The sequence below is a fragment of the Salmo salar genome, chromosome 17, assembly GCF_965601325.2.
Source record: "Salmo salar chromosome 17, fSalSal1, whole genome shotgun sequence".
In the NCBI taxonomy this organism is placed as follows: Eukaryota; Metazoa; Chordata; class Actinopteri; order Salmoniformes; family Salmonidae; genus Salmo; species Salmo salar.
The window spans coordinates 42,393,996-42,411,541 of NC_138307.1; positions in this window are offsets into that span (position 1 = coordinate 42,393,996).

Here is a 17,546-nt window from a genome sequence, read left to right on the forward strand (position 1 = left end):
TTGTTGAGAGTCCATTAGTGGGACAGGAGATAGACTATGTTGTTGAGAGTCCATTAGTGAGACAGGACATAGACTATGTTGTTGAGAGTCCATTAGTGGGACAGGACATAGACTATGTTGTGGAGAGTCCATTAGTGGGACAGGACATAGACTATGTTGTTGAGAGTCCATTAGTGGGACAGGACATAGACTATGTTGTTGAGAATCCATTAGTGAGACAGGACACAGACTATGTTGTTGAGAGTCCATTAGTGAGACAGGACATAGACTATGTTGTTGAGAGTCCATTAGTGGGACAGGACATAGACTATGTTGTTGAGAGAACATTAGTGGGACAGGACATAGACTATGTTGTTGAGAGTCCATCAGTGAGACAGGACATAGACTATGTTGTTGAGAGTCCATTAGTGGGACAGGACATGTCTGACCTGTTGTTGAGAGTCCATTAGTGAGACAGGACATAGACTATGTTGTTGAGAGTCCATTAGTGGGACAGGACATGTCTGACTTGTTGTTGAGAGACCATTAGTGGGACAGGACATTGACTATGTTGTTGAGAGTCCATTAGTGGGACAGGACAGGTCTGACCTGGTGTTGAGAGTCCATTAGTGGGACAGCATATAGACTATGTTGTTGAGAGTCCATTAGTGGGACAGGACATAGACTATGTTGTTGAGAGTCCATTAGTGGGACAGGACATAGACTATCTTGTTGAGAGTCCATTAGTGGGACAGGACATAGACTATGTTGTTGAGAGTCCATTAGTGAGACAGGACATAGACTATGTTGTTGAGAGTCCATTAGTGGGACAGGACATAGACTATGTTGTTGACAGACCATTAGTGGGACATGACATGTCTGACCTGTTGTTGAGTGTCCATTAGTGAGAAAGGACATAGACTATGTTGTTGAGAGTCCATTAGTGGGACAGGACATGTCTGACCTGTTGTTGAGAGTCCATTAGTGGGACAGGACTTAGACTATGTTGTTGACAGTCCATTAGTGAGACAGGACATAGACTATGTTGTTGAGAGTCCATTAGTGGGACAGGACAGACTATGTTGTTGAGAGACCATTAGTGGGACAGGACATAGACTATGTTGTTGAGAATCCATTAGTGAGACAGGACATAGACTATGTTGTTGAGAGTCCATTAGTGAGACAGGACATGTCTGACCTGTTGTTGAGAGTCCATTAGTGGGACAGGACATAGACTATGTTGTTGAGAGTCCATTAGTGAGACAGGACATTGACTATGTTGTTGAGAGTCCATTAGTGGGACAGGACATAGACTATGTTGTTGAGAGACCATTAGTGGGACAGGACATGTCTGACCTGTTGTTGAGAGTCCATTAGTGAGACAGGACATAGACTATGTTGTTGAGAGTCCATTAGTGGGACAGGACATAGACTATGTTGTTGAGAGTCCATTAGTGAGACAGGACATAGACTATGTTGTTGAGAGTCCATTAGTGGGACAGGACATAGACTATGTTGTTGAGAGTCCATTAGTGAGACAGGACATAGACTATGTTGTTGAGAGTCCATTAGTGGGACAGGACATAGACTATGTTGTTGAGAGTCCATTAGTGGGACAGGACATAGACTATGTTGTTGACAGTCCATTAGTGGGACAGGACATGTCTGACCTGATGTTGAGTGTCCATTAGTGAGAAAGGACATAGACTATGTTGTTGAGAGTCCATTAGTGGGACAGGACATGTCTGACCTGTTGTTGAGAGTCCATTAGTGGGACAGGACATAGACTATGTTGTTGAGAGTCCATTAGTGAGACAGGACATAGACTATGTTGTTGAGAGTCCATTAGTGGGACAGGACAGACTACGTTGTTGAGAGACCATTAGTGGGACAGGACATAGACTATGTTGTTGAGAATCCATTAGTGAGACAGGACACAGACTATGTTGTTGAGAGTCCATTAGTGAGACAGGACATAGACTATGTTGTTGAGAGTCCATTAGTGGGACAGGACATAGACTATGTTGTTGAGAGACAATTAGTGGGACAGGACATAGACTATGTTGTTGAGAATCCATTAGTGAGACAGGACACAGACTATGTTGTTGAGAGTCCATTAGTGAGACAGGACATAGACTATGTTGTTGAGAGTCCATTAGTGGGACAGGACATGTCTGACCTGTTGTTGAGAGTCCATTAGTGGGACAGGACATAGACTATGTTGTTGAGAGTACATTAGTGGGACAGGACTTGTCTGACCTGTTGTTGAGAGTCCATTAGTGAGACAGGACATAGACTATGTTGTTGAGAGTCCATTAGTGGGACAGGACATGACTGACCTGTTGTTGAGAGTCCATTAGTGGGACAGGACTTAGACTATGTTGTTGACAGTCCATAGACTATGTTGTTGAGAGTCCATTAGTGGGACAGGATATAGACTATGTTGTTGAGAGTCCATTAGTGAGACAGGACATAGACTATGTTGTTGAGAGTCCATTAGTGGGACAGGACATGTCTGAGCTGTTGTTGAGAGTCCATTAGTGAGTCAGGACATAGACTATGTGGTTGACAGACCATTAGTGGGACAGGACATGTCTGACCTGTTGTTGAGAGTCCATTAGTGGGACAGGACTTAGACTATGTTGTTGACAGTCCATAGACTATGTTGTTGAGAGTCCATTAGTGGGACAGGACAGACTATGTTGTTGAGAGACCATTAGTTGGACAGGACATAGACTATGTTGTTGAGAATCCATTAGTGAGACAGGACACAGACTATGTTGTTGAGAGTCCATTAGTGAGACAGGACATAGACTATGTTGTTGAGTGTCCAGCAGTGGGACAGGACATGTCTGACCTGTTGTTGAGAGTCCATTAGTGGGACAGGACATAGACTATGTTGTTGAGAGTCCATTAGTGAGACAGGACATAGACTATGTTGTTGAGAGTCCATTAGTGGGACAGGAGATAGACTATGTTGTTGAGAGTCCATTAGTGAGACAGGACATAGACTATGTTGTTGAGAGTCCATTAGTGGGACAGGACATAGACTATGTTGTGGAGAGTCCATTAGTGGGACAGGACATAGACTATGTTGTTGAGAGTCCATTAGTGGGACAGGACATAGACTATGTTGTTGAGAATCCATTAGTGAGACAGGACACAGACTATGTTGTTGAGAGTCCATTAGTGAGACAGGACATAGACTATGTTGTTGAGAGTCCATTAGTGGGACAGGACATAGACTATGTTGTTGAGAGAACATTAGTGGGACAGGACATAGACTATGTTGTTGAGAGTCCATTAGTGGGACAGGACATGTCTGACCTGTTGTTGAGAGTCCATTAGTGAGACAGGACATAGACTATGTTGTTGAGAGTCCATTAGTGGGACAGGACATGTCTGACTTGTTGTTGAGAGACCATTAGTGGGACAGGACATTGACTATGTTGTTGAGAGTCCATTAGTGGGACAGGACAGGTCTGACCTGGTGTTGAGAGTCCATTAGTGGGACAGCATATAGACTATGTTGTTGAGAGTCCATTAGTGGGACAGGACATAGACTATGTTGTTGAGAGTCCATTAGTGGGACAGGACATAGACTATCTTGTTGAGAGTCCATTAGTGGGACAGGACATAGACTATGTTGTTGAGAGTCCATTAGTGAGACAGGACATAGACTATGTTGTTGAGAGTCCATTAGTGGGACAGGACATAGACTATGTTGTTGACAGACCATTAGTGGGACAGGACATGTCTGACCTGTTGTTGAGTGTCCATTAGTGAGAAAGGACATAGACTATGTTGTTGAGAGTCCATTAGTGGGACAGGACATGTCTGACCTGTTGTTGAGAGTCCATTAGTGGGACAGGACTTAGACTATGTTGTTGACAGTCCATTAGTGAGACAGGACATAGACTATGTTGTTGAGAGTCCATTAGTGGGACAGGACAGACTATGTTGTTGAGAGACCATTAGTGGGACAGGACATAGACTATGTTGTTGAGAATCCATTAGTGAGACAGGACACAGACTATGTTGTTGAGAGTCCATTAGTGAGACAGGACATAGACTATGTTGTTGAGAGTCCAGTAGTGGGACAGGACATGTGTGACCTGTTGTTGAGAGTCCATTAGTGGGACAGGACATAGACTATGTTGTTGAGAGTCCATTAGTGGGACAGGACATAGACTATGTTGTTGAGAGTCCATTAGTGAGACAGGACATAGACTATGTTGTTGAGAGTCCATTAGTGGGACAGGACATAGACTATGTTGTTGACAGACCATTAGTGGGACAGGACATGTCTGACCTGTTGTTGAGTGTCCATTAGTGAGAAAGGACATAGACTATGTTGTTGAGAGTCCATTAGTGGGACAGGACATGTCTGACCTGTTGTTGAGAGTCCATTAGTGGGACAGGACTTAGACTATGTTGTTGACAGTCCATTAGTGAGACAGGACATAGACTATGTTGTTGAGAGTCCATTAGTGGGACAGGACAGACTATGTTGTTGAGAGACCATTAGTGGGACAGGACATAGACTATGTTGTTGAGAATCCATTAGTGAGACAGGACACAGACTATGTTGTTGAGAGTCCATTAGTGAGACAGGACATAGACTATGTTGTTGAGAGTCCAGTAGTGGGACAGGACATGTGTAACCTGTTGTTGAGAGTCCATTAGTGGGACAGGACATAGACTATGTTGTTGAGAGTCCATTAGTGGGACAGGACATGTCTGACCTGTTGTTGAGAGTCCATTAGTGAGACAGGACATAGACTATGTTGTTGAGAGTCCATTAGTGGGACAGGACATGTCTGACCTGTTGTTGAGAGTCCATTAGTAGGACAGGACATTGACTATGTTGTTGAGAGTCCATTAGTGAGACAGGACATAGACTATGTTGTTGAGAGTCCATTAGTGAGACAGGACATAGACTATGTTGTTGAGAGTCCATTAGTGAGACAGGACATGTCTGACCTGTTGTTGAGAGTCCAGTAGTGGGACAGGACATGTGTGACCTGTTGTTGAGAGTCCATTAGTGGGACAGGACATAGACTATGTTGTTGAGAGTCCATTAGTGAGACAGGACATAGACTATGTTGTTGAGAGTCCATTAGTGGGACAGGAGATAGACTATGTTGTTGAGAGTCCATTAGTGAGACAGGACATAGACTATGTTGTTGAGAGTCCATTAGTGGGACAGGACATAGACTATGTTGTGGAGAGTCCATTAGTGGGACAGGACATAGACTATGTTGTTGAGAGTCCATTAGTGGGACAGGACATAGACTATGTTGTTGAGAATCCATTAGTGAGACAGGACACAGACTATGTTGTTGAGAGTCCATTAGTGAGACAGGACATAGACTATGTTGTTGAGAGTCCATTAGTGGGACAGGACATAGACTATGTTGTTGAGAGAACATTAGTGGGACAGGACATAGACTATGTTGTTGAGAGTCCATCAGTGAGACAGGACATAGACTATGTTGTTGAGAGTCCATTAGTGGGACAGGACATGTCTGACCTGTTGTTGAGAGTCCATTAGTGAGACAGGACATAGACTATGTTGTTGAGAGTCCATTAGTGGGACAGGACATGTCTGACTTGTTGTTGAGAGACCATTAGTGGGACAGGACATTGACTATGTTGTTGAGAGTCCATTAGTGGGACAGGACAGGTCTGACCTGGTGTTGAGAGTCCATTAGTGGGACAGCATATAGACTATGTTGTTGAGAGTCCATTAGTGGGACAGGACATAGACTATGTTGTTGAGAGTCCATTAGTGGGACAGGACATAGACTATCTTGTTGAGAGTCCATTAGTGGGACAGGACATAGACTATGTTGTTGAGAGTCCATTAGTGAGACAGGACATAGACTATGTTGTTGAGAGTCCATTAGTGGGACAGGACATAGACTATGTTGTTGACAGACCATTAGTGGGACATGACATGTCTGACCTGTTGTTGAGTGTCCATTAGTGAGAAAGGACATAGACTATGTTGTTGAGAGTCCATTAGTGGGACAGGACATGTCTGACCTGTTGTTGAGAGTCCATTAGTGGGACAGGACTTAGACTATGTTGTTGACAGTCCATTAGTGAGACAGGACATAGACTATGTTGTTGAGAGTCCATTAGTGGGACAGGACAGACTATGTTGTTGAGAGACCATTAGTGGGACAGGACATAGACTATGTTGTTGAGAATCCATTAGTGAGACAGGACATAGACTATGTTGTTGAGAGTCCATTAGTGAGACAGGACATGTCTGACCTGTTGTTGAGAGTCCATTAGTGGGACAGGACATAGACTATGTTGTTGAGAGTCCATTAGTGAGACAGGACATTGACTATGTTGTTGAGAGTCCATTAGTGGGACAGGACATAGACTATGTTGTTGAGAGACCATTAGTGGGACAGGACATGTCTGACCTGTTGTTGAGAGTCCATTAGTGAGACAGGACATAGACTATGTTGTTGAGAGTCCATTAGTGGGACAGGACATAGACTATGTTGTTGAGAGTCCATTAGTGAGACAGGACATAGACTATGTTGTTGAGAGTCCATTAGTGGGACAGGACATAGACTATGTTGTTGAGAGTCCATTAGTGAGACAGGACATAGACTATGTTGTTGAGAGTCCATTAGTGGGACAGGACATAGACTATGTTGTTGAGAGTCCATTAGTGGGACAGGACATAGACTATGTTGTTGACAGTCCATTAGTGGGACAGGACATGTCTGACCTGATGTTGAGTGTCCATTAGTGAGAAAGGACATAGACTATGTTGTTGAGAGTCCATTAGTGGGACAGGACATGTCTGACCTGTTGTTGAGAGTCCATTAGTGGGACAGGACATAGACTATGTTGTTGAGAGTCCATTAGTGAGACAGGACATAGACTATGTTGTTGAGAGTCCATTAGTGGGACAGGACAGACTATGTTGTTGAGAGACCATTAGTGGGACAGGACATAGACTATGTTGTTGAGAATCCATTAGTGAGACAGGACACAGACTATGTTGTTGAGAGTCCATTAGTGAGACAGGACATAGACTATGTTGTTGAGAGTCCATTAGTGGGACAGGACATAGACTATGTTGTTGAGAGACAATTAGTGGGACAGGACATAGACTATGTTGTTGAGAATCCATTAGTGAGACAGGACACAGACTATGTTGTTGAGAGTCCATTAGTGAGACAGGACATAGACTATGTTGTTGAGAGTCCATTAGTGGGACAGGACATGTCTGACCTGTTGTTGAGAGTCCATTAGTGGGACAGGACATAGACTATGTTGTTGAGAGTACATTAGTGGGACAGGACTTGTCTGACCTGTTGTTGAGAGTCCATTAGTGAGACAGGACATAGACTATGTTGTTGAGAGTCCATTAGTGGGACAGGACATGACTGACCTGTTGTTGAGAGTCCATTAGTGGGACAGGACTTAGACTATGTTGTTGACAGTCCATAGACTATGTTGTTGAGAGTCCATTAGTGGGACAGGATATAGACTATGTTGTTGAGAGTCCATTAGTGAGACAGGACATAGACTATGTTGTTGAGAGTCCATTAGTGGGACAGGACATGTCTGAGCTGTTGTTGAGAGTCCATTAGTGAGTCAGGACATAGACTATGTGGTTGACAGACCATTAGTGGGACAGGACATGTCTGACCTGTTGTTGAGAGTCCATTAGTGGGACAGGACTTAGACTATGTTGTTGACAGTCCATAGACTATGTTTTTGAGAGTCCATTAGTGGGACAGGACAGACTATGTTGTTGAGAGACCATTAGTTGGACAGGACATAGACTATGTTGTTGAGAATCCATTAGTGAGACAGGACACAGACTATGTTGTTGAGAGTCCATTAGTGAGACAGGACATAGACTATGTTGTTGAGTGTCCAGCAGTGGGACAGGACATGTCTGACCTGTTGTTGAGAGTCCATTAGTGGGACAGGACATAGACTATGTTGTTGAGAGTCCATTAGTGAGACAGGACATAGACTATGTTGTTGAGAGTCCATTAGTGGGACAGGAGATAGACTATGTTGTTGAGAGTCCATTAGTGAGACAGGACATAGACTATGTTGTTGAGAGTCCATTAGTGGGACAGGACATAGACTATGTTGTGGAGAGTCCATTAGTGGGACAGGACATAGACTATGTTGTTGAGAGTCCATTAGTGGGACAGGACATAGACTATGTTGTTGAGAATCCATTAGTGAGACAGGACACAGACTATGTTGTTGAGAGTCCATTAGTGAGACAGGACATAGACTATGTTGTTGAGAGTCCATTAGTGGGACAGGACATAGACTATGTTGTTGAGAGAACATTAGTGGGACAGGACATAGACTATGTTGTTGAGAGTCCATCAGTGAGACAGGACATAGACTATGTTGTTGAGAGTCCATTAGTGGGACAGGACATGTCTGACCTGTTGTTGAGAGTCCATTAGTGAGACAGGACATAGACTATGTTGTTGAGAGTCCATTAGTGGGACAGGACATGTCTGACTTGTTGTTGAGAGACCATTAGTGGGACAGGACATTGACTATGTTGTTGAGAGTCCATTAGTGGGACAGGACAGGTCTGACCTGGTGTTGAGAGTCCATTAGTGGGACAGCATATAGACTATGTTGTTGAGAGTCCATTAGTGGGACAGGACATAGACTATGTTGTTGAGAGTCCATTAGTGGGACAGGACATAGACTATCTTGTTGAGAGTCCATTAGTGGGACAGGACATAGACTATGTTGTTGAGAGTCCATTAGTGAGACAGGACATAGACTATGTTGTTGAGAGTCCATTAGTGGGACAGGACATAGACTATGTTGTTGACAGACCATTAGTGGGACAGGACATGTCTGACCTGTTGTTGAGTGTCCATTAGTGAGAAAGGACATAGACTATGTTGTTGAGAGTCCATTAGTGGGACAGGACATGTCTGACCTGTTGTTGAGAGTCCATTAGTGGGACAGGACTTAGACTATGTTGTTGACAGTCCATTAGTGAGACAGGACATAGACTATGTTGTTGAGAGTCCATTAGTGGGACAGGACAGACTATGTTGTTGAGAGACCATTAGTGGGACAGGACATAGACTATGTTGTTGAGAATCCATTAGTGAGACAGGACACAGACTATGTTGTTGAGAGTCCATTAGTGAGACAGGACATAGACTATGTTGTTGAGAGTCCAGTAGTGGGACAGGACATGTGTGACCTGTTGTTGAGAGTCCATTAGTGGGACAGGACATAGACTATGTTGTTGAGAGTCCATTAGTGGGACAGGACATAGACTATGTTGTTGAGAGTCCATTAGTGAGACAGGACATAGACTATGTTGTTGAGAGTCCATTAGTGGGACAGGACATAGACTATGTTGTTGACAGACCATTAGTGGGACAGGACATGTCTGACCTGTTGTTGAGTGTCCATTAGTGAGAAAGGACATAGACTATGTTGTTGAGAGTCCATTAGTGGGACAGGACATGTCTGACCTGTTGTTGAGAGTCCATTAGTGGGACAGGACTTAGACTATGTTGTTGACAGTCCATTAGTGAGACAGGACATAGACTATGTTGTTGAGAGTCCATTAGTGGGACAGGACAGACTATGTTGTTGAGAGACCATTAGTGGGACAGGACATAGACTATGTTGTTGAGAATCCATTAGTGAGACAGGACACAGACTATGTTGTTGAGAGTCCATTAGTGAGACAGGACATAGACTATGTTGTTGAGAGTCCAGTAGTGGGACAGGACATGTGTGACCTGTTGTTGAGAGTCCATTAGTGGGACAGGACATAGACTATGTTGTTGAGAGTCCATTAGTGGGACAGGACATGTCTGACCTGTTGTTGAGAGTCCATTAGTGAGACAGGACATAGACTATGTTGTTGAGAGTCCATTAGTGGGACAGGACATGTCTGACCTGTTGTTGAGAGTCCATTAGTAGGACAGGACATTGACTATGTTGTTGAGAGTCCATTAGTGAGACAGGACATAGACTATGTTGTTGAGAGTCCATTAGTGAGACAGGACATAGACTATGTTGTTGAGAGTCCATTAGTGAGACAGGACATGTCTGACCTGTTGTTGAGAGTCCAGTAGTGGGACAGGACATGTGTGACCTGTTGTTGAGAGTCCATTAGTGGGACAGGACATAGACTATGTTGTTGAGAGTCCATTAGTGGGACAGGACATGTCTGACCTGTTGTTGAGAGTCCATTAGTGAGACAGGACATAGACTATGTTGTTGAGAGTCCATTAGTGAGACAGGACATGTCTGACCTGTTGTTGAGAGTCCATTAGTGGGACAGGACATAGACTATGTTGCTGAGAGTCCATTAGTGAGACAGGACATAGACTATGTTGTTGAGAGTCCATTAGTGGGACAGGACATAGACTATGTTGTTGAGAGTCCATTAGTGGGACAGGACATAGACTATGTTGTTGAGAGTCCATTAGTGGGACAGGACATGTCTGACCTGTTGTTGAGAGTCCATTAGTGAGACAGGACATAGACTATGTTGTTGAGAGTCCATTAGTGGGACAGGACATGTCTGACCTGTTGTTGAGAGTCCATTAGTGGGACAGGACATTGACTATGTTTTTGAGAGTCCATTAGTGGGACAGGACATGTCTGACCTGGTGTTGAGAGTCCATTTTTGGGACAGCATATAGACTATGTTGTTGAGAGTCCATTAGTGGGACAGGACATAGACTATGTTGTTGAGAGTCCATTAGTGGGACAGGACATAGACTATGTTGTTGAGAGTCCATTAGTGGGACAGGAGATAGACTATGTTGTTGAGAGTCCATTAGTGAGACAGGACATAGACTATGTTGTTGAGAGTCCATTAGTGGGACAGGACATAGACTATGTTGTTGAGAGTCCATTAGTGGGACAGGACATAGACTATGTTGTTGAGAGTCCATTATTGGGACAGGACATAGACTATGTTGTTGACAGTCCATTAGTGGGACAGGACATATCTGACCTGTTGTTGAGTGTCCATTAGTGAGAAAGGACATAGACTATGTTGTTGAGAGTCCATTAGTGGGACAGGACATGTCTGACCTGTTGTTGAGAGTCCATTAGTGGGACAGGAAATAGACTATGTTGTTGAGAGTCCATTAGTGAGACAGGACAAGTCTGACCTGTTGTTAAGAGTCCATTAGTGGGACAGGACACAGACTATGTTGTTGAGAGTCCATTAGTGAGACAGGACATAGACTATGTTGTTGAGAGTCCATTAGTGGGACAGGACATAGACTATGTTGTTGAGAGTCCATTAGTGGGACAGGACATTGACTATGTTGTTGAGAGTCCATTAGTGGGACAGGACATGTCTGACCTGTTGTTGAGAGTCCATTAGTGAGACAGGACATAGACTATGTTGTTGAGAGTCCATTAGTGGGACAGGACATGTCTGACCTGTTGTTGAGAGTCCATTAGTGGGACAGGACATTGACTATGTTGTTGAGAGTCCATTAGTGGGACAGGACATGTCTGACCTGTTGTTGAGAGTCCATTAGTGGGACAGGACATAGACTATGTTGTTGAGAGTCCATTAGTGGGACAGGACATAGACTATGTTGTTGAGAATCCATTAGTGAGACAGGACACAGACTATGTTGTTGAGAGTCCATTAGTGAGACAGGACATAGACTATGTTGTTGAGAGTCCATTAGTGGGACAGGACATAGACTATGTTGTTGAGAGAACATTAGTGGGACAGGACATAGACTATGTTGTTGAGAGTCCATCAGTGAGACAGGACATAGACTATGTTGTTGAGAGTCCATTAGTGGGACAGGACATGTCTGACCTGTTGTTGAGAGTCCATTAGTGAGACAGGACATAGACTATGTTGTTGAGAGTCCATTAGTGGGACAGGACATGTCTGACTTGTTGTTGAGAGACCATTAGTGGGACAGGACATTGACTATGTTGTTGAGAGTCCATTAGTGGGACAGGACAGGTCTGACCTGGTGTTGAGAGTCCATTAGTGGGACAGCATATAGACTATGTTGTTGAGAGTCCATTAGTGGGACAGGACATTGACTATGTTGTTGAGAGTCCATTAGTGGGACAGGACATGTCTGACCTGTTGTTGAGAGTCCATTAGTGAGACAGGACATAGACTATGTTGTTGAGAGTCCATTAGTGGGACAGGACATAGACTATGTTGTTGAGAGTCCATTAGTGGGACAGGACATAGACTATGTTGTTGAGAGTCCATTAGTGGGACAGGAGATAGACTATGTTGTTGAGAGTCCATTAGTGAGACAGGACATAGACTATGTTGTTGAGAGTCCATTAGTGGGACAGGACATAGACTATGTTGTTGAGAGTCCATTAGTGGGACAGGACATAGACTATGTTGTTGAGAGTCCATTAGTGGGACAGGACATAGACTATGTTGTTGACAGTCCATTAGTGGGACAGGACATATCTGACCTGTTGTTGAGTGTCCATTAGTGAGAAAGGACATAGACTATGTTGTTGAGAGTCCATTAGTGGGACAGGACATGTCTGACCTGTTGTTGAGAGTCCATTAGTGGGACAGGACATAGACTATGTTGTTGAGAGTCCATTAGTGAGACAGGACATGTCTGACCTGTTGTTGAGAGTCCATTAGTGGGACAGGACACAGACTATGTTGTTGAGAGTCCATTAGTGAGACAGGACATAGACTATGTTGTTGAGAGTCCATTAGTGGGACAGGACATAGACTATGTTGTTGAGAGTCCATTAGTGGGACAGGACATAGACTATGTTGTTGAGAGTCCATTAGTGGGACAGGACATGTCTGAGCTGTTGTTGAGAGTCCATTAGTGAGTCAGGACATAGACTATGTTGTTGAGAGTCCATTAGTGGGACAGGACATGTCTGACCTGTTGTTGAGAGTCCATTAGTGGGACAGGACATTGACTATGTTGTTGAGAGTCCATTAGTGGGACAGGACATGTCTGACCTGTTGTTGAGAGTCCATTAGTGAGACAGGACATAGACTATGTTGTTGAGAGTCCATTAGTGGGACAGGACATGTCTGACCTGTTGTTGAGAGTCCATTAGTGGGACAGGACATTGACTATGTTGTTGAGAGTCCATTAGTGGGACAGGACATGTCTGACCTGTTGTTGAGAGTCCATTAGTGGGACAGGACATAGACTATGTTGTTGAGAGTCCATTAGTGGGACAGGACATAGACTATGTTGTTGAGAGTCCATTAGTGGGACAGGACATAGACTATGTTGTTGAGAGTCCATTAGTGAGACAGGACATAGACTATGTTGTTGAGAGTCCATTAGTGGGACAGGACATAGACTATGTTGTTGAGAGTCCATTAGTGGGACAGGACATAGACTATGTTGTTGACAGTCCATTAGTGGGACAGGACATGTCTGACCTGTTGTTGAGTGTCCATTAGTGAGAAAGGACATAGACTATGTTTTTGAGAGTCCATTAGTGGGACAGGACATGTCTGACCTGTTGTTGAGAGTCCATTAGTGGGACAGGACATAGACTATGTTGTTGAGAATCCATTAGTGAGACAGGACACAGACTATGTTGTTGAGAGTCCATTAGTGAGACAGGACATAGACTATGTTGTTGAGAGTCCATTAGTGGGACAGGACATAGACTATGTTGTTGAGAGACAATTAGTGGGACAGGACATAGACTATGTTGTTGAGAATCCATTAGTGAGACAGGACACAGACTATGTTGTTGAGAGTCCATTAGTGAGACAGGACATAGACTATGTTGTTGAGAGTCCATTAGTGGGACAGGACATGTCTGACCTGTTGTTGAGAGTCCATTAGTGGGACAGGACATAGACTATGTTGTTGAGAGTCCATTAGTGGGACAGGACTTGTCTGACCTGTTGTTGAGAGTCCATTAGTGAGACAGGACATAGACTATGTTGTTGAGAGTCCATTAGTGGGACAGGACATGTCTGACCTATTGTTGAGAGACCATTAGTGGGACAGGACCTTGACTATGTTGTTGAGAGTCCATTAGTGGGACAGGACATGTCTGACCTGGTGTTGAGAGTCCATTAGTGGGACAGGACATAGACTATGTTGTTGAGAGTCCATTAGTGGGACAGGACATAGACTATGTTGTTGAGAGTCCATTAGTGGGACAGGACATGTCTGACCTGTTGTTGAGAGTCCATTAGTAGGACAGGACATAGACTATGTTGTTGAGAGTCCATTAGTGAGACAGGACATAGACTATGTTATTGAGAGTCCATTAGTGAGACAGGACATAGACTATGTTGTTGAGAGTCCATTAGTGAGACAGGACATGTCTGACCTGTTGTTGAGAGTCCATTAGTGGGACAGGACATAGACTATGTTGTTGAGAGTCCATTAGTGAGAAAGGACATTGACTATGTTGTTGAGAGTCCATTAGTGGGACAGGAGATAGACTATGTTGTTGAGAGACCATTAGTGGGACAGGACATGTCTGACCTGTTGTTGAGAGTCCATTAGTGAGACAGGACATAGACTATGTTGTTGAGAGTCCATTAGTGAGACAGGACATAGACTATGTTGTTGAGAGTCCATTAGTGGGACAGGACAGACTATGTTGTTGAGAGACCATTAGTGGGACAGGACATAGACTATGTTGTTGAGAGTCCATTAGTGAGACAGGACATAGACTATGTTGTTGAGAGTCCATTAGTGGGACAGGACATAGACTATGTTGTTGAGAGACAATTAGTGGGACAGGACATAGACTATGTTGTTGAGAATCCATTAGTGAGACAGGACACAGACTATGTTGTTGAGAGTCCATTAGTGAGACAGGACATAGACTATGTTGTTGAGAGTCCATTAGTGGGACAGGACATGTCTGACCTGTTGTTGAGAGTCCATTAGTGGGACAGGACATAGACTATGTTGTTGAGAGTCCATTAGTGGGACAGGACTTGTCTGACCTGTTGTTGAGAGTCCATTAGTGAGACAGGACATAGACTATGTTGTTGAGAGTCCATTAGTGGGACAGGACATGTCTGACCTGTTGTTGAGAGTCCATTAGTGGGACAGGACATTGACTATGTTGTTGAGAGTCCATTAGTGGGACAGGACATGTCTGACCTGGTGTTGAGAGTCCATTAGTGGGACAGGACATAGACTATGTTGTTGAGAGTCCATTAGTGGGACAGGACATAGACTATGTTGTTGAGAGTCCATTAGTGGGACAGGACATGTCTGACCTGTTGTTGAGAGTCCATTAGTAGGACAGGACATAGACTATGTTGTTGAGAGTCCATTAGTGAGACAGGACATAGACTATGTTGTTGAGAGTCCATTAGTGAGACAGGACATAGACTATGTTGTTGAGAGTCCATTAGTGAGACAGGACATAGACTATGTTGTTGAGAGTCCATTAGTGGGACAGGACATAGACTATGTTGTTGAGAGTCCATTAGTGGGACAGGACATAGACTATGTTGTTGACAGTCCATTAGTGGGACAGGACATGTCTGACCTGTTGTTGAGTGTCCATTAGTGAGAAAGGACATAGACTATGTTGTTGAGAGTCCATTAGTGGGACAGGACATGTCTGACCTGTTGTTGAGAGTCCATTAGTGGGACAGGACATAGACTATGTTGTTGAGAGTCCATTAGTGAGACAGGACATAGACTATGTTGTTGAGAGTCCATTAGTGGGACAGGACAGACTATGTTGTTGAGAGACCATTAGTGGGACAGGACATAGACTATGTTGTTGAGAATCCATTAGTGAGACAGGACACAGACTATGTTGTTGAGAGTCCATTAGTGAGACAGGACATAGACTATGTTGTTGAGAGTCCATTAGTGGGACAGGACATAGACTATGTTGTTGAGAGACAATTAGTGGGACAGGACATAGACTATGTTGTTGAGAATCCATTAGTGAGACAGGACACAGACTATGTTGTTGAGAGTCCATTAGTGAGACAGGACATAGACTATGTTGTTGAGAGTCCATTAGTGGGACAGGACATGTCTGACCTGTTGTTGAGAGTCCATTAGTGGGACAGGACATAGACTATGTTGTTGAGAGTCCATTAGTGGGACAGGACTTGTCTGACCTGTTGTTGAGAGTCCATTAGTGAGACAGGACATAGACTATGTTGTTGAGAGTCCATTAGTGGGACAGGACATGTCTGACCTGTTGTTGAGAGTCCATTAGTGGGACAGGACATTGACTATGTTGTTGAGAGTCCATTAGTGGGACAGGACATGTCTGACCTGGTGTTGAGAGTCCATTAGTGGGACAGGACATAGACCATGTTGTTGAGAGTCCATTAGTGGGACAGGACATAGACTATGTTGTTGAGAGTCCATTAGTGGGACAGGACATGTCTGACCTGTTGTTGAGAGTCCATTAGTAGGACAGGACATAGACTATGTTGTTGAGAGTCCATTAGTGAGACAGGACATAGACTATGTTGTTGAGAGTCCATTAGTGAGACAGGACATAGACTATGTTGTTGAGAGTCCATTAGTGAGACAGGACATGTCTGACCTGTTGTTGAGAGTCCATTAGTGAGACAGGACATTGACTATGTTGTTGAGAGTCCATTAGTGGGACAGGACATAGACTATGTTGTTGAGAGACCATTAGTGGGACAGGACATGTCTGACCTGTTGTTGAGAGTCCATTAGTGAGACAGGACATAGACTATGTTGTTGAGAGTCCATTAGTGGGACAGGACATAGACTATGTTGTTGAGAGTCCATTAGTGAGACAGGACATAGACTATGTTGTTGAGAGTCCATTAGTGAGACAGGACATAGACTATGTTGTTGAGAGTCCATTAGTGGGACAGGACATGTCTGACCTGTTGTTGAGAGTCCATTAGTGAGACAGGACATAGACTATGTTGTTGAGAGTCCATTAGTGGGACAGGACATAGACTATGTTGTTGAGAGTCCATTAGTTGTATAGGACATGTCTGACCTGTTGTTGAGAGTCCATTAGTGGGACAGGACATGTCTGACCTGTTGTTGAGAGTCCATTAGCGAGACAGGACATAGACTATGTTGTTGAGAGTCCATTAGTGGGACAGGACATGTCTGACCTGTTGTTGAGAGTCCATTAGTGGGACAGGACATAGACTATGTTGTTGAGAGTCCATTAGTGGGACAGGACATGTCTGACCTGTTGTTGAGAGTCCATTAGTGGGACAGGACATTGACTATGTTGTTGAGAGTCCATTAGTGGGACAGGACATGTCTGACCTGTTGTTGAGAGTCCATTAGTGGGACAGGATTAGACTATGTTGTTGATAGTCCATTAGAATAGCCCCATATCATATGGCACCAATATAATAGCCCCATATCATATGGGACCAATAGAATAGCCCCATATCATATGGGACCAATAGAATAGCTCCATATCATATGGGACCAATAGAATAGCCCCATAGCATATGGGACCAATAGAGTAGAATAGAAGAAGTCCAACTTTATCCCAGAGACGAGTAACACAACAACACAGCCTATTCAACAGTCAAAGGGGTCATAAACACATAGCCTATT